We start from the raw sequence: 19,672 nt of genomic DNA on the forward strand, positions 1-19,672 counted from the left end.
CATGAGTATTGGGTTTGTGAAAGATTGCAAGATTTTTAAAATTAAAAAGCAAGAACCATGGCATTGTTTAATATAGCATTGTAAATACTTATCTTTAATAATGATGAGAGAGTAAAAAAAGGTTAACCTGATGTTTTAAAGTTATTCACAGGCTTCTTTAGAGGAAGTGTTCTATATGATTGTAGCGTGGGTGTTTGACTTTTTTATAGGTAATAGAATGCATTTTGTATGCTGTAGCAGGAGGAGTACTACATACTTGAATATTCTTCAGTGCTTATTTTCATTTTGTAAGTGGTATTGAGACCGACACAGAACTTCAATGGATCGGAGGGGCTGTTCCTGTGCATCTGGAGGACTGCCAAGCCGTTGCAGCAGTGGGAGTGAGGCCTCTCACAGGGGCGTAGCACAGCTTCTTTTGATGCTCACAATTGCAGATAACAGGGTAGAGATGTCCGTGGAATTTTCCACGGTGTTAGTGCTTCAACATCAATGGGAACACATATCTGTTAGAAAATCCTGTAATAATCTCAGTATTTCACATTATCGCGTGAAAAGAAAATCTTCCGAAAGATGTTGAACGTTGTTCTCTTTTGAGAGTAGAAAAGATAGTGAGGGAAGTGGGTGGAGTGCTCCGTGTAAATTGCAGAATAGAAACTACTAAGAACCAATTGGAAGTGTTGTTTTCAAGTCACATGACTTCACATGCGCGTCTCAGGACGTGTACGCGGTGACAGTATCTGGTCACGTACGTCATTTGGAAGTAGAGGTCTAAATCAGCGAAGTTTCAAAACGTGAAAAGGAGTAAATCTAAACACATCCAGATTTTATATATCTTCTGAGCTCGATTCAAGCATACAATTGTTAAAGTATAAAACCTTTTATATTTTTTTTAAAAATACCAAGGTGTGTACATTCGGTCACGCAGGAAAGTTTAAAAAGACATTGGGCTCCACTTAATGAAAATGTTCATAATAATAAAAAAGAAGCCTAGGTTTAGTCTCTTTGATGTAGTATAAGTTCATTGATGGGTCTATGAAGAAATTTAATAAGTTGCAATTGCAAGGTTTTCACGAAATATATAGGCGGGTGCGCACACACGGTCGCGCACCAACGAAAGACAAAAAGGCGGAGATAAACCCACTTTATAATATGCTCCTGGAGCTCTTTTTGGTACAATGAGTTAGTTCTGAAAAGAACTTTTTTTTTTTTTTTTAAACAAGTGTTATGTTGTTTTTGATTTTGGACCAGGGCACCGCAGGACGTGTCTTTAGGTCAAACCCTCAAGTATGGCACCGAACATCCAGGACTTATGCCATTTGTGGAAGGCAGTGACATCGAAGAATCTCAGGGGCCAAGCATATCCAGAGTCCTCCCCGGGGTATTTGCACAACGGTCCTCCACCCCTAGGCCGCCAGCTATGCTACCTTGACAGGAACAGTGTCATGCAGTTTTTGATTTTTTTAAACTTGCAACAACATTTTCATGTGTGACACAGGATCAAAATGAAATGAAGAAATTTATCTTTTCTCGGGGCATTTATGACTCTCAATTTTTAGTTTAGTAAGAATGAGGCTCTGCTCTCCGTACAGAAGAATTTCTCCACACTCGTTGCATTTCATGTGCACCTTTGCAAGATATGGTCTCAAGTCCATCACAGCACTCGATGGAGATACAGGTCGTCCACCAGAAGATGTGCTGGCCACCTCTGATGGTAATAGCGTGGCCAGGGCTCTTGTCGATGCCTGTGCAAATTCCACAGGGTGCACTTGTTTGACATGCTGCACCATGGTATGTATGGAAAAGGAATATTTTTTTCCTGGATTTCCTCTTGAGAGAACCGAATTGCATATCGTGCAGGTAACTTTTGGCGCATTTACTTTCTTTTGTTCTTCAGGATAAGTGAAAAATTGCCAAATAAAAGATTCCTTTTTTCTTTTTAAAGGTAGTCGCTCATTTCCTTCAGATTCGGAAGATGAATGCGGGGCGGCAGCCTTTTCAGCAAAGTCTTCCGAAGGGTGTTGAACGTTGTTCTCTTTTGAGAGTAGAAAAGATAGTGAGAGAAGTGGGTGGAGTGCTCCGTGTAAATTGCAGAATAGAAACTACTAAGAACCAATTGGAAGTGTTGTTTTCAAGTCACATGACTTCACATGCGCGTCTCAGGACGTGTACGCGGTGATAGTATCTGGTCACGTACGCCATTTGGAAGTAGCGGTCTAATTCAGCGAAGTTTCAAAACGTGAAAAGGAGTAAATCCAAACACATCCGGATTTAATATATCTTCTGAGCTCGATTCAAGCATACAATTGTTAAAGTATAAAACCTTTTATATATTTTTTTTAAAATACCAAGGTGTGTACATTCGGTCACGCACGAAAGTTTAAAAAGACATTCGGCTCCATTTAATGAAAATTTTCATAATAATAAAAAAGAAGCCTACGTTTAGTGTCTTTGACGTAGTATAAGTTCTTTGATGGGTCTATGAAGAAATTTAATAAGTTGCAATTGCAAAGTTTTCACGAAATATATATGCGGGTGCGCGCACACGGTCGCGCACGAATGAAAGCGAAAAAAGCGGAGATAAACCCCCTTTATAATATGCTCCTGGAGCTCTTTTTGGTAGAATGAGTTAGTTCTGAAAATAACTTTTTTTTTTTCTTTTTTTAAACAAGTGTTATGTTGTTTTTGATTTTTTAAACTTGCAACAACATTTTCATGTGTGACACAGGATCAAAATGAAATGAAGAAATTTATCTTTTCTTGGGGCATTTATGGCTCTCAATTTTTAGTTTAGTAAGAATGAGGCTCTGCTCTCCGTACAGAATAATTTCTCCACACTCGTTGCATTTCATGTGCACCTTTGCAAGATATGGTCTCAAGTCCATCACAGCACTCGATGGAGATACAGGTCATCGATCAGAAGATGTGCTGGCCACCTCTGATGGTAATAGCGTGGCCAGGGCTCTTGTCGATGCCTGTGCGAATTCCACAGGGTGCACTTGTTTGACATGCCGCACCATGGTATGTATGGAAAAGGAATATTTTTTTCTTGGATTTCCTCTTGAGAGAACCGAATTGCATATCGTGCAGGTAACTTTTGGCGCATTCACTTTCTTTTGTTCTTCAGGATAAGTGAAAAATTGCCAAATAAAAGATTCCTTTTTTCTTTTTAAAGGTAGTCGCTCATTTCCTTCAGATTCGGAAGATGAATGCGGGGCGGCAGCCATTTCAGCAAAGTCTTCCGAAGGATGTTGAACGTTGTTCTCTTTTGAGAGTACAAAAGATAGTGAGGGAAGTGGGTGGATTCCTCCGTGTAAATTGCAGAATAGAAACTACTAAGAACCAATTGGAAGTGTTCTTTTCGAGTCACATGACTTCACATGCGCATCTCGGAACGTGTAGGCGGTGACAGTATCTGGTCACATACGCCATTTGGAAGTAGCGGTCTAATTCAGCGAAGTTTCAAAACGTGAAAAGGAGTAAATCCAAACACATCCGGATTTAATATATCTTCTGAGCTCGATTCAAGCATACAATTGTTAAAGTATAAAACCTTTTATATTTTTTTTAAAAATACCAAGGTGTGTACATTCGGTCACGCACGAAAGTTTAAAAAGACGTTTGGCTCCATTTAATGTATATTTTCATAATAATAAAAAAGAAGCCTAGGTTTAGTGTCTTTGACGTAGTATAAGTTCTTTGATGGGTCTATGAAGAAATTCAATAAGTTCAGATTGCAAAGTTTTCACGAAATATATAGGCGGGTGCGCGCAGTCGGTCGCGCACGAAAGCCTGGAAATGCGCTATCCATTTTATTGAGAACTGTTGCCGAGAGTGCGCACACCGGGTCGCGCACGAAAGTTTAGAAAGGCTATTTTTATTTACAGACAAATTTTAATGCGTTCAAAAAAAGGCAAGGTACAGACTTTCTAATTCTGTATCGCTTTACAAGGAGTCTCTATGCAACTTGAACAGTGAAGAAAACGGCTTGTTTCATAAAAAAATATTGCCAGACCTTTATTGACAAAAGTATAGGTTGTATACACGAGATATTTCTGAATTAGCATTTTAAAAACCAATGAAATTCACTGAAAAAACCATAGGTTTTACACACGTTATAGTTAGGAAGTAGCATTTACAAAACCTATGAAATTCACTGAAAAAACCATAGGTTTTACACACGTTATAGTTAGGAAGTAGCATTTACAAAACCTATGAAATTCACTGAAAAAACCATAGGTTTGACACCAGTTGTAGTTAGGTGGAAATTTTACTGATATAAAACCAATGAAATTCCACGTTATAGTTAGTTGGACTCACTATAACTTGCGCGTGTAATGCACTACTGATGACGTCACATATTACATCACTCATGACATCACTGATGACACCATCCTTGTGACACAGTGACAGACCTCCTTTCACTGTAATCTAACCCTTGAAACACATATTCAAAAATAGAAACTAACATTTTCAAAAAAATGGAGATACCCATACCAGTTACAACAACCAATTCAATAATTCCACCATCTATATACACATGCACTAATTCACCAACAGTTCTATATAGTCACTCATACATATATTCACTAATCATATGTAGTGATACACCTACACATCCTGTTACACACTGACAATCATCCAAAAGTTATTCACACACATACTCACACATGCAAATAAACTATTGAACATCCATTTATTTGCATAAACAGCTATACACACACTACCACTTTACTTCTAAGGAAACTTACACATACTTACTCTCTTAACCCCTTCAGTGCTAATGACAAGGGTAACTCGTCATGGAGTTTCCATTGATTTCAATGGAAAGTCAATGGAAGTGCATCATGTGCCTTAGCAGCCAAGTGGTTAAAAAATCACTTATAGAAACACATACTAATTTAAACAGGAACTCTTACAATCCCTCACTCTCACATATAGTCACTTATATACATCAATATTCACATATACTACATTAAAACATATGTAGTTACTGATAAAGACACTAATAAGACAGTCATTCACTCACTAACACAGACATATACACACTAATCCACCCATACAGTCCTTCACATATGCTGTCTTCAAAACACATACAAACAGAGACTCAGTCATTCTTGCATCTGTGTACTAAGTAATACCTCCACCAAACCATGCAAACACTCATACTGATACTAAGAAAAACATCTAATAACCTATATACATACACATGTACCTACTCATCAACCCATGCAGCCACTTATACACAAAGTGAAACACTAATACATATATTTAAATATTTAAGCATTACTCAGTAATATATGTATTCACTAAGATATTCAATAATATATACATATATAACACATATTTATTTTTCAGAAAGACACACATTCACTGGATGGTGTCATCAGTGATGTCATGAGTGATGTAATATGTGACGTCATCAGCAGTGCATTACACGCGCAAGTTATAGTGAGTCCAACTAACTATAACGTGGAATTTCATTGGTTTTATATCAGTAAAATTTCCACCTAACTACAACTGGTGTCAAACCTATGGTTTTTTCAGTGAATTTCATAGGTTTTGTAAATGCTACTTCCTAACTATAACGTGTGTAAAAACCTATGGTTTTTTCAGTGAATATATATATATATATATATATATACATGTGTATATATGTATAAAATATGTATATATATATATATATATTAAAAACAAAATGTGCCGCATACATTTAATGCACCATATAATATTTATATTTTGCAGATATGTCATTTTTTAATAATACATTAAAAGTGAGGGTGACAGTGACTGTCACACCATTATTTCATTTTACCTTTTCATCCATTAAAAAAAACGGAATACGTTTGATCTCATGGGATTGATTCATAACACATATTGCATTATCTTAAATATGTATGGGGAAAAAGATCCACTGATAAAGAATCACATAAATATATTTCAAGTGGTACTAGCAGAACAACTCTATTACTGCCCGGCAATATAAACAAGTGAGTACTACAGTCCATGTTATTTTTTTCTTTCCTTGGATTATCTATTTGCTCCTGCCAGAGCCCATGCCCTGGAGTCCCGGCTGGATATAGCTGCTTCTCCATAAGGTATAGGCAATTGTAGTGGTGTACCACCGGCTGGTAGTCCTGTGCAAGAAGAGGAGTAGGCTGTAACTGCTGCCTCCGGTTACCAGCTGGAAAGATCCTAGCCATGCTATCTCCACCACTGCAGGCAGCTGAGGTCCCATGACTCACCTCTCAACCGCAGATGCCTTATTTAGGCACAGATTAAAGGCCTGGAGGAAGTCAAGGATGGACCAGCACTGACTGGAAGACAAACAGTGGGACATTTTATGGAGGCTGGTGGCCTTGGAGGCACATTTTTAGGGAAGGGTGGGTCTGTTGTGGGAGAAGACTGCGGGAAGGGCATTTTTTTGTAGTTTAGGGAGAGGGAGGGGGCCTGCTGCGGGAAGTGAGGGTGGGACTTTAGAATTTCCTGTTAATAGAGAGATAGGATTTTCCATTAAATAGGTAACTTTAACTTTTTTATTTACTTCTAGACATCACAGGCAAGAGTAGCATAATTTTAAATTAAACCGGAAGCACCATGAACTTATTGATGAGGAAGGCTGAGCACCGCACCTGGCCCATCATAAAGCAATTGCCCAACAGTGTTGATCCCCTTTGTTCTGTCTTTAGTGTCTCCCTACCTGAGCTGCCTTACCACTTTAGGTAGTTTACTTACTTTACCTTATTCAGTCTACCCCTGCAGTCAGTGTTAGAAAACTGACGGTGGGCTTACCCATCTACCCCTCTTTAATATATTGATCCAGCTGAGCAGCACCCATTCTCCCATCAGTAAACGTTGTATTCTTACTGCCCTTTCACTACACTCTGTACCTATTGAACTCTAATAGTAGCTACCAACACAGAGACAAAAAATAACAATCTCTCCTTCCATCCTTAGAATGTATTTTCTCATATGAGTAGAAAGAATCATGTCTGCTGCCTCCCCCAATCAATTCAATACTTTAAACTAGGGTTTACTAAAGGGCCTTCTTAATGTTAGTAGTGGGTGGGAATACATCACAGGAAAACCAATGTTGCTTGTGACCCAGCAAATGATTCTGATTCTGCACCACAAGCAGCTAGACTAAAACAAATGAGAGTGAGTGGAAAGACCAAGACAGAGACCATCATTACAAAACAACAACTAGCACCATAGTGTAGAGTTATTTACTAAAGTAAGCATAATGAATCCCTCAAGTCTCAGACCTCAGCAGAAGGTCATTTCAGCACAATCCATGGGACATAGATTGTGATACACTTGTGATAAGAAACAACTAAGTGCATACTTCCTATCCATGCCCAAACATTATTGTGATTCATTCTCTAGACTATGATTTTCCTTCTAGCGTTTGTATACGTAGGGCAGGTAGTGAGGGCATTTTTATGATTTTTAGTAACATCTTCCTAAAGTAACGAATAGCAAAACTTTCACCACATCCACCCCACCAAGTATGAGATCAGTTGATGGTAGAAATAAATAGCACAACAGATTGCACAACCTGGGGAAGAAGGTTATGGGTTTGATAAATGGATGTGTAGGGGGAACTAGGGAAAGGTTAGGTATAGACAAACACTACATCCATGAAGTCCATGAGCAACACATGATATCATGGCTGTCATGGATGGAAGATGACTGCTCAGTTACCAAATTCGAACTGTCATATTATTTAAAACCCCACACTAACCAAGTTAGCTATTCATAAGTAGGGTACAAAAATGTAAAATAGGGAGGACCCACACAGTTCAAAAAATATTTATGATAAAAGAAAAATTATACTGTGGTGGATGTTGTATCGGCATTCTTCTGGTATTGTCTGACTTGGATGCAGGCATGGCAGATTCATTGAGCAGAAGCGCCATGGAGGTTTCTTGCATAAGAGAAGGCCTGTGTAATCGAAAGAGAAAATGAAAATGTAGGAGTCAAGCTAAGCATGATTCAGGAAGAGTCGCTGTCAGAGGGTGGAGCATAGGCTGTTGTAGAGGTGTACAATTAACTTAGAGCCAATGTTGTTTGATCTGAGAGCCCAGACAATAGGACAGACAACTAAGTGCATGTATCCGGCTGATTAGTGATTGCCTAAACAATTAAATAATTAAGATGTGTCCATCATGTGACATGTTCAGACCACAACCACTTTATTAGCAGTAGTCTGCATTTTCCAAATAAACGCACCTCTCCAATCAACAGAGGTAGACTTCTTTAAGTCCTCTTGTTGCCTGACTTGATAGGCATTGGTCCTTCTTCTGGCTGCTGTAAATGGTACTTTAAGATTTTTCCCAAAAAAGATAGAATTGTTGAACAAGAAAATGAAACAAAATTGAATATTAGTTTAGTCTACGTAAACTGAGTGGTCTCAGAAGAAACTAAAGATGATGGACCTCAGTTAACGAAAGGACAATCAAGTAAAGTAGCTATCTGAGTGGCATGTTCTGGAATAATTACCCAAAATTACATATCAAGTATAGTGTACCTGTAAAGACCCTCCTTGCTATCACATGGATCATCATTTGGTATGCATTTGTGCAAGTTACCTGTTGCAAATGTTGTGTGCATTTACCTATGTGTCTCTTCTTCCCAAGAAAAAGTGATGCACACCCAGTACAGTGTTTTAAGTCTTCACTGGCAGTCTACCATGAGATTATAAATAAGAATAGGGATGAGAGGAATCCTTTTGTTCCTTGTATGAAATTAGGGTTTCCATTGCAGATTCATATCATTGCTCATTTCAAAGTATACAGTTGAAATCAAGTTTTACCTCGTCTTTCTCACCGTTCACTGCTCAATCATTCCCGGCAAAAAAATAATGTGTGTTCCTTGATTGACTAGCTGTACCATGCACAGAGCTCCATGTAAGTATAATTAAAATAGGCAATATAAGCTGCACACCACATATGTATATAATAAAAAAGTAACATCTGTTCTGTGGTTATGTATTAGTAGAGTTTCTCCTGAAAGTCAGGGGGTGATCTAGAGAATGATCTCTCACCACACTCATGATGTCAGACCAACTGCCCTCATCCACAGTTGTGTCTTCAGGAGTATTATGATTTTTGGGCATGAAGTGTTCATTTTAATCATCATCAATCGCTCCATGTTTTGAGGTGATAGACTGGTGATTGCAACTGTGACATCTGAACCAGCTGTACTGAACACATGCTCTATAGACACACTAGCTACTGGACATACTAGATTCTTTATTGCCAGCCTGCAGAACTTTGGCCACTCCACTGTTCCTTCTTCCAATGCAAAAAGTTAAATGGGTCTTTATCCAGGAATACATCTGTTGGGTCACCCAGATAGTCTTGGACCATCTTTTCAATTGTCATTGGTGCTGCCACTTGTTGTCCCTCCATTGTCTGCACCCATGCACTTGGCTTAAGTATGCCATATAAAACCAACCCATTGCAGATGATGGTAGTGCACCTGAAGCTGTTGACCCTGTGGGTTTAATAGCTGACAATGGTGTTGGTTGCTGCTGCAGAGACTGAAAACCAATAGCTCCGCCTGTCTGGAGGTTGAAGGCTGCACTTCAATTTTCCCTGACCTTGAATGTCCAATCATTCTTCTTCTAGATTACACACTTTCCTGATGATCCAGGTATTGTAAATTGAGACATCCAATTCTGAGAAAGAAATGTAAGTGACTAGCGCTTTTGTGTACTGTTACATTATGTTAAAAGCATTTGATACTGCGCTGAACGAAACATACCCAGGAGTGTGGCTTTGCGCTAGCAACCAGCAACTCTCAAAATGGGAGCAAAGGTGGAACAGGGGGAGGTTGTAGATTATACAGATTGCGGTATTCTGCGCCACCTAGAGTTTGGTCAGCAATGACTTGCTTGCTGCTACTAGCAGAGCATTCCAATAGTCCAGGTGACTGGTGATCAGTGCCTAGACTAGGGTTTTTCTTGATGACAAAGGGAGCTATGGGAAGGTTTTCCTGAGTGGCCGCAGAGTGGAAAAGCAGGAGTCACATATGGTGCTGATTTGGTTGTTCATAGAAAGTGTCTGGTTTAGCTTGACACCGATGTTTTTACTACAACTTTGGAGTAAGGGCAGGACCTAATTCGATGGACCAGCAATCCGCTGACCAATACTCCTGAGCCTTGCCATACAGTATTATCTCTGTTTTTCGCCATTTTATTGGAGACAGCTGTCAGCCATCTGTTGAAAATGGCCCTTTTTGCAGGGTTATCCCCAAACTTTTTGCTTCTTCCCCCATTTTATTTTTTCCTGACCTGTTGTTGCTGAATATAGGACTCTGGGCGCTTTACCGCTGCTGATCAGTGCTAAGGTGCATATGATCTCTGTGTAAATTGATAATGTGATTGGTTATCCCTGAGTGGCATATTTGTTTTACCAGTGGGTCCCTAGTAAAGTGCACTGAGTGTGCCAGGGGTGTTAAATCAAATTAAATGCTACTAGTGGGCTTGCAGCCGATTGTGCCACCCACAAGGGCCTGAAGTGTGCTAGCCTCCTGTTCTGAAGTCTCAGGGACTCAAAAGACTTCCTTCAAATCTGCTGGTGCTAATGGACTCTGCCATCTGTGAGGCCTGAGGTGCCTCCTTCCAGTTACAGGACCTCAGAGGTGGGTTTTGCAGCTAATCTCTGCATAAACAGGCGCGAAGCATCACAAAGCCATGCAAAGTCTCTCAGAACCAGCGCCGGATGGCGCGAAGCCTCGCTGAGTCTCGCTGGGTGACGCGGAGTCTTGCAGTCCCCAGCGCGAAGCCTCACAAAGCAACACATCACCTCCGGTGTGTCACGCATCGTATCTGTGCACCAACTTTTTCACGCATCACCCGCAGACCAGAACCGTCTTAGATTTCGATGCCTCACTTCCTCCTACAGTCCGGATTCGACGCATCACTCCTCCTGTGTGCAGCAGAACTGTGGCCTCGCCTTCCCAAGGACTCAGGAATTGACACATCGCTGGGTTTTCCAATGCTTCCTTTCTCTGCGGTTGTTAGGCCTTATGAATTTTGACGCACCTTCAGGTACTTTGTGTAAGAATCACGCATCCATAGTTTTCTATGGTACAAGTTCTTGAAACCTTTTGAAAGTCATATTTTTAACTGTGTATCTTCTTTTTTTGTGGTTTTGGTCTTGTTTAGTTTAGATAAAGATATTTTATTTTCCTAAACTGGTGTGGTGTCCAGTTGTGGTGTTTTCACTGTGTTGCTGTCAGTGTTGGTACAAATACTTTACACGTTGCCTTTGGGATAAGCCTGTCTGCTTGTGGTAAGCTGCGAAGGGGGTGAGCAGGGGTTATCTAAAGTGTGTATCCCCCTTTCCCTGACTAGAAGCAAGAGTCCCTATTTGGACAAAGGTACCTAACTCTGCCAGGGGGTCAGAAACTCTCTACGAGACCTCCATTTCTAACACCATCCAATCAGCGATTTTCAGAATATTCGGAGCACGCCCGAGAGAGATGACTAGTTGGGTGTCATCTGCATGGGACACGATCTCAAAGCTGACAATCTGCACGAGCGGGCCATGTAGACATTAAATAATGTCCGTCTCAGGGAAGAACCCTGCAGGACTCCTTTGTTAACCCCCATACAGCAGGAACTGAAGGAGCCTAACATGATGGTTTGGGTACAATTGCTAAGGAAGTCCCTGAGCAGGTGTAGTGCTCTGCCATGTATACCTGCATCGTGCAGCATGCGGAGTAGAATGGAATGTGAGACCATGTTGAACGCTGACAGATCTAGCAGAACCAAGATTCCCAGAATACCTGCTTCCAATGAGATCCAATATAGTAGCACATGTGTACTCTTTGGAGGGCACAATCTCTTTTTTCACATTTTGTTAGTGTTGAAGGAAATGATTAGGCTGTTGTTCAAGGTAGGTGCTTCTTCATTGACATTGCTAAATTTTTGTTCTAACTTTAGCAAATGTTCCTGCAACAGGTGCAACAATGGGATAGCTTTGCACATGGCATTATCCCCCTTGCTGACTTCCTGCATCATAATCTCGAAAAGGAGAAGCATTTGGATGAGATAATGCATTGGCCCCCATTTGTCCACCTCTACCCTAATGGCTTTGGCAGGTGCATCCTGTTTCGCCTCTCAGTTGAAATAAATAATGATTGAGAGGCCTGTACTGCTAAAACAGGCCTTACAGCATTTAATAGGTGCAGTTCTAAGGTGTTGGCACAGCCTTTATGAGGGCTTCTACAAGTAATTCATTACCATGTTGATTGGTCCTCATCTGCTTCCAGGCTTTAAATGAATGACTAAAATGGGTACACATTCTTCAACAGGTGACTGGTATGTTGTTGACTGTCTTCTATTTTTAGGAAGTCCTGCACAATTAGTTTATGCATTGCACTGAACACACACCTTTGGAGAATCTTCCATCACCAACGGCTTTGAAAATATTACTGCCATTGTCAGTGACAACAGGGTGTCATCTCCCAGGTATGGGGGAAGCCGGAGTTGCATATCAAAGGCAGCAGGGGCTTAGAAGCACTTGGCCTTGATGTGCTAACTCGCTAGTCATCCTACAGCAGAGGGTGTGACACCTTTCATCCGGCGCAGTAATTTTTCATGTCCTCTGTGAGTGCGGGCAGTTATCTCCAGGGGGTCAGAAACTCTCTATGATGGCAGGCTGCTCGATACCAGTGAGCCAACATACTAGAGGACTGGTAGGTTTTCAGGGGGCGCCTGCAAGGTGCACTCTGGGTCCTGCTATAATAAATCCAACACTGGCATCAGAGTGGATTTATTAAGATGAGGTGTTTGTTACCAAGCACCATTATTTTCAGTGAAGCCATTATTTAGCTGGGTAACTCATAATGACCAGTGCCCAGTACATGCCTTAAGATGGCTTCCCTGTTCACTTGCAATATCTAGTAATAGAACTAGATATCACAGGGGCATATCTGCTCATGCAGATATGTCCTCACATGTTCTATAAAGCACCCTGCCTTATGGCTCTTAAAGCCTGCTGTAGGGGTGACTTACATATAGTATATACAGTGTATAGGCGTTGCACACAGGTGGTGTGCAATGTTGTTTTTTCAGACAGACTTGCACCTTGGCAGTTTGCATGTAGCTTTTGTGGAGGTGCCTTTAGGTGGCGTATGACATGCTGCAGCCCATAGGGACCCTCTTTAGTACCCATGCACTTGGTGCCACAGGTACCATTTACCAGGGACGTACAAAGGTACTAAAGTCCTTGCCAATTGGGTTACAATTAGACATTTCATTTTTAATGGAAAGAACACTGGCACTGGAGCCTGGTTAGCAGGCTTCAGTGCACTGTCTGAGTCAAAGAAACTGTATCTAGCAGATAAAATGGGGGCAAAAAGTGGGGTGCATCTGCATAGAAGTCCAGCTTCCTACATCAGTCATAGGCTTTAGTATTACATTGGTTTAGGAGATTGGCAGCTGTATTTGATTTTTCCATGGCGACCATTGCAATTGTTGTTAGCTCCCAAACACCTAGAAAAGCATCATCAGCATTGAGATCAGCAGTTAAGTACTGCTTCAGTCTCTTGAAGATCCAGTGTGCAGTGATGCAAATGTAATCTGTTGCTTGACAACTGGTCCATGTGTCTGTTGTGAGGTGGATGAACTGAACAGTGCTCTTATTCATAGTGTCACTAGCCAATTGCAGCACAGCAACAGTGGAAATATAGGCCTGGCTTGGAACTTTCTATTCTGGGCAGAGAGTCTCTACAAAAAGAAAGCCCTCAATTTCCACAAAAGACAAGCATTTGCAGTGCAATAGGTCTCGCATTAATGAGGGTTTGAGCTATTGGCATTGTAAATGACAATGCCTTTTATATATGTGTTGGTTTTTAAAACATAAATAAAAGGCATTGTCATTTACAATGAAGATAGCTTAAACTCTCGCAAATGCGAGACCTATTGCATTACAAATGCCGATTTGTAAAAACGCCCCATGCAGCGCTTTTACTTTAATGGCGGCCACGCCCCTTTCTTTAGATGACCCGTGTCTAAAACAAGGTGTGTGTCCGCCATTAAAGTGAAAGCGCTGTATCAGGTGCTGCATATTTTTGAGGCTTTGAAATTATGGAAGCAAGGATTTTCAGAGGGACTACATGATTAGAAGCAGGTTGAAGGGATGTGAGTTGTACTTCCTCTGTGCCACTCTCCACAATAACAATCGCTGGTTCATCACCTTCCTCACTTTCAAGGTTTTCTGGAACCTTCGTTTTTCCTCATCCCTCGTGATGGGTCTTGGTTGGGTTCCAATCCATATTCAGATCCTCAGAAGGTGGGCTTGGGGAAGATGGTGGAGTGATTCTCATTTTCTTACTAGAGATAGTGAGGCTGATGTGTCTAGTGGAAGAGCAGTCACAGCAACATCCTCCTCTGCAGCAAGGTCAAATTCTTGCTCTGCTTCCACTTCTAGAAGATCCAGTGTTGCAGGCTGCAGTTCCTCTTGTTGACTTTCCTGTGAAGATTCGGTTTGCTTCTCGCACAATTTGATTTCAGACTCACTACTCTCCATGACTACAGTCACTAGTCCGCTGAGAGACATAGGCTTTAGGTATGGTGGTGGTGATCTTGATCCAGGGGTGATCCTCCTCCCAGTGTCTTCCTGTCAAGAGGAGGCTGCAACAGGTATGTAGCGTTTTCATAAAAATGTGGAGGCTTGATGACAGTGATGGCACTGGCTAAAGACTTCTTCCCTGCACTGAAGCTTTCTTGGCTGGAACCTTCATCTTTTGGAGCATCTTCTTTACTTTGTATACGGGTTAACACTTAGTAGAAGCAAAAGAATTTAGTAGATGGCTCCGGTGTCGAATTCACATAATTCATAGACTACTCTCCATTTCAGTGCTGTACTTGATGTGACTTCTTGTGCAACTGCGGGTACTAAACATGAAGCAATAAGACAGTGAAACTGAGACAAACTAGCCAATAAATTCCAAGTCATCATCATGCTAAATGTTTAACAGTAATGTAACCATGCATAAACTAAAATTTGCTTGATGTTACTCATGACCAACTAACGTGCCTTCAAAGATTATGGATCTGTAAAAACATGATGTGATACCATTGGAATGTGTTTAAACATACTTAACCACATAGCCAGGCTGCCCCTACAAGATCAATCTTCTAAAACGTACTTATTTAGTGGGGTGTGATGTCGCACCATCCATCTCCGCTCACTGCCATCGAAAGACAATGCCGTCGGAAACAACCGGAACAAGCTGCATCTTATCTGTCTCTTGTGTAGAAGGAATGGAATGCTAGCCGCGGTCGGAAATTAACTGTGCGCACCACTGGTGCCTGTGGAACTAATCTAGATCAGTGTCATAAAAAAATGCTCAAGTGGCATGTGTGTACTTATAAGTATGCATGCGGACAACACACATTGCCATGTGGAACAGGGGTCAGAAATCACCACAACATTGACAGACATGTCTAAAATGTATCTATTATGGAGCATTGTACAATCACATCAATGAAAGGACAGACTATAATGACTGATACTTTTTTTTTAACTTTATTTTCCTTTTCTTCAATCACAGAACATTGTACACATGTATTCGTTCACCAATGCAGCATTATACATTATCACGGTATATCCATATCTATGATCAATCCAGTTAGCTGTCTTCAAGATAACTACCAGGTAATTAAGGATATCGCATTCGCAGTATGTTGTGCATAAACGAAATTGAGTGATACCTGATGATAATATCTCACCCAGGCAAAGAAAACTTCAACATTCGTGCCTTTCGTGTACGGAATTAACAAATATTCGAGTTACTTTCAACATCAATATTACAATAGGCCATTAACTTCTCAAGAGAAATGACTATCCTACTCCTTCTGGAACTATGACCTGCTCCATTTGCTGATCTGAATCTTGACGTAATGTCTCAATATATGACCGGTAGGGGCCCCATATGTCCTTGGGACGGGACGAGTTAGGCATCACACTTGCGTATAGTTCACTGTTAACGTTACAATATGCTAGACTCTGCAGCCAGTTCTGGATGGTTGATACAGACTTACACCCCCAGTAGATGGCCACCTCTCGCTTCGCCAGCAGCAAACCCAATGTTGTAAACCGTCTGATCTTTCTAGGGAAGTTCACTGTATACCCCAGATGGGCTACCTCAGGGGTAGGAGTCAGAAAGAGATTGGTCATTTTCCCTAGTGTATAATGTATGCATTCTCAGTAGTGTTGCAATTTCGGGCATGTCCAGGTGAGATGCACAAAATCAGCTTGAGGAGCCGAGCATTTACGACAGTTGTGCGGCTTGGAAGGGTCTATCTTGTGTGCCTGTGCTGGGGTGAAATATATGCGGCATAAAAATTTGAATGGAAGAGTTTGTGTCTACTGTTCAGCGAGACGTCCTGCGTGACCGAGCAGCATTTGGCCCATTGTTCATCTGTAATGGTCGTTTCCAAATCCACTTCCCAAGTTTTAAGGACTTTGCCGTCATCTATGGGTTTCAGTGTAGCACATGCCTTATAGAGTTTTGAAATGAGATGTGTGTTGGCTGCGTTCTCAATAACCATAGTGAGGGAATGAAGTTGGCTCAACTGGAAAGGATGGGAAGATGGAGCGTAGGGCAGAACGGATTCGTCTCATGACAAACCTATCCATAATGGTCCTTGTTTGGTACCGGGCGTCTTCCGTTAAGGAAAAATTTGGCCGCCTGGGTATAGGTCGCCTATCCGCGAGAGTTCAAATTTCGTGAGGGTTAGCTGCACCAATCGCTCTCCCGTGATCGGTATCAAATGGGGATTTACGATGGGCAGAGCCAAAGAATAAAGAGTTCCTGTGCCTGTAATCCTGCATATTTTCTTCCATGCCCAGCTTGTGGGGGAAGCGGTTTAGATATCCGATGGGTCTATGGGGAGGCCCGCAGGCAGGATAGTCGTGAGCTGTCCAGGAAGAACGAGGTCAGCTTCCGGTTGTAGATATGGAATCCGCACGTCAGGGTGATACCACAAATAAGCATAGCTACATTGGGCAATTAGATAGTATAGTCGAATGTCCAGCACATTATATCCCCCTCTCTCATACGGTAACATGAGGATTGCCCATCTGATTCATGCCTGCTTCCCACCCCAAATCAAGCGGGTCAAAAGAGTGTGAAGTGTTTGAAAAAAATTATTGGTAAGAAGAATGGGTATGTTATTAAAAAGGTGTAAGAATTTAGGGAGTACTACCATTTTTAGAATTGATACATGGCCTGCCAATGATAAGGGTAGCCATAGCCATTTCTCTATTTGGGTTATGAGTGTGTCGACTGCTCGCCCATAATTAAGACCTAATATTTGGGCGGTGTCTAAATGGATATGAATTCCTAGGTATTTAACTGAGTCTGTGCACCATTCTAAAGGGAATTCACAGTCCCATTGCTTTGTGCTGGCTGTCAGCGGGAATATAACCGATTTGTGCCAATTTATGCCCAAACCCAAGAAGCGACCAAAGCGAATAATTTCCCTAATCAATTCCTGAAAATTTTCCTGAGGGTGTCAGATATAGAGGATTGTGTCATATGCGTACAGGGAAACCAAAAGGGGGCCAGTTTTAAACTGTAGGTACCTGTGTAAATGCCTTTCCTGAAAATGACGTATCAGAGGGTCCATGGACATAATGAATAATAGCTGAGACAATGGACATCCCTGTCTGGTTCCACGGGATAGCTGAAAGGGATCGGAGAGCGTACCGTTTAAACGTAACTGAGCAGTAGGTTTATTATACAATAACGTTGTTGTGGTGATGAAACCCATGGGTATACCCATACGCCTCATGACAGAGAGAAAGAAGGGCCATTCTAAAGAATCAAAGGCTTTCTCTGTGTCTAGAAGAATGGCTGCTGTCGGAGTGTCTGGGTTTATCCTATGAATAACCGAAAAAAGTGTTCGTACATTAAAGGAAGTAGAGCGATGCGGCACAAAACCGGATTGAGCTGGTGAAATTATTAACTCCATTTATTGGGACAACCGATTAGCAATGAGTTTGGCCAAAGTTTTATACTCTAAGTTGAGGAGGGAAAGTGGCTGATACGAACCACATTGCGTGGGGTCCTTACCAGGTTTGGGAAGGAGGATTATAACTGCCTCTCTAAAAGAGGAGAGCAGTATTTGTGACTCCAATGCCTCAGCGTATACCTCAATGAGTTTTGGAGCTAGTAACTCCTTGTACACCTTGTAAAAAATCTCCGGTAAAGCCGTCCAGCCACGGTGCGGATGAGCCCCAAATAGTCTCAATGGCCAATAGCGCATCTGCAACCGTGATGGATTCAGCCAAAAAGTCTTGCACGTATTTCTTGAGATACACTAAGACTATCTTGTCTAAATAACCATTGCGGGCTTCATGATCGCTCCCTATAGTGGTGGAATATAGAGTAGTAAAATATTCCAAGAGTTGTTTCTGAATGTCCGCCGTGGAGGTGTATATGTGTGCGTCTGTGGAATGTATTTCAGTGATGTAGGTATTATGATATGGGGGGCACAGGAGTTGGGCCAGTACTCTGCCAGGTCTCTCACCTTCGCTGTATCGTCGGGCTGTCTGATATTTCCCTAAGAATAGGATATCCCAGTCAGCTGTTTCCCTGTAGTCTTCCAGTATCACCAACCTTCTGTTCTTGTAAGTGGATTGTGTGTGATTTGTGGTAGCCCCATAAAATGCCTGGAGGTCATGCTCTAGACGTGCCAGTGTGTTACGTAGGTCTCTGAGGACTCTTGCGTGTTTAGCTATGCAGGTGCCCCTGATAACAGCTTTAAACCCTCCCACAGAACTGCTCACGTTTCCACGGAGCCGGTGTTGATGGTGAAGCATTCCTCTATGGCTTCCCTTATCTCTTCCTTGAACACTACATCATGCAAAGCGCGGATGTGGAATCACCACTGTTGTTCAAAGCCCTCTGGGTGGGGGACCTTAAGGTGTAGCGTCCCCGGGGAATGATCAGAGTAAGTCCTAGGTAGGGTCCTAACTGTTGTGCACCAACCATAAATATCGGGGGAGAGCAACTAATAATCAATCCTCGTCCTGGTGTTGTGTTGACCTGAATAGGGGTATATTCTGTGGCGTTTGGATTGCGTTTGCGCCAAACATCTAACAGCATGAACCAGTCACAGAGCTCTCGAAGTGCATGACTGGCCCTTGGTTTCATGTCCGAGGACTTAGAGGTGCTGTCCTTGTCAGGGTCAAGTAATAGGTTGAAGTCCCCCCTATAATCAATGTCTGTGACTACAGCCGCATGAGTTGGGTGTGCAGGGAATAAAAAAAATTGGGGGCATCAGTGTTAGGGGCATAAACACAGTGCAACGGGACCTCCCTACCCAGCAGGGAACCGGAGATTGTGAGGAATCTTCCCTTGTCATCCTGAATCATGGAGGGAAAGCGAAAGGGAACTCGTTTATGTATTAAAATGGCAGTACCCCTCGCGTAGTTACTGTAATGAGCAAAACACCTATGAGCACCCCAGCTAGTTCCAAAGTGTGCCGTGTCTGTTTTGGGGAGGTGTGTCACTTGTAAATAAGCGATATCAACCTTATGTCGTATCAGATAATGGAGCACCTGTCTACGTTTCCTAGTATCATTAAGGCCACATATATTCCAGGACATTAGGGTGAGGTCAGAGGGACCCTCTATGTTATCAAACCTGG

This window comes from Lissotriton helveticus, chromosome 2_1, assembly GCF_964261635.1.
Source record: "Lissotriton helveticus chromosome 2_1, aLisHel1.1, whole genome shotgun sequence".
NCBI lineage: Eukaryota > Metazoa > Chordata > Amphibia > Caudata > Salamandridae > Lissotriton > Lissotriton helveticus.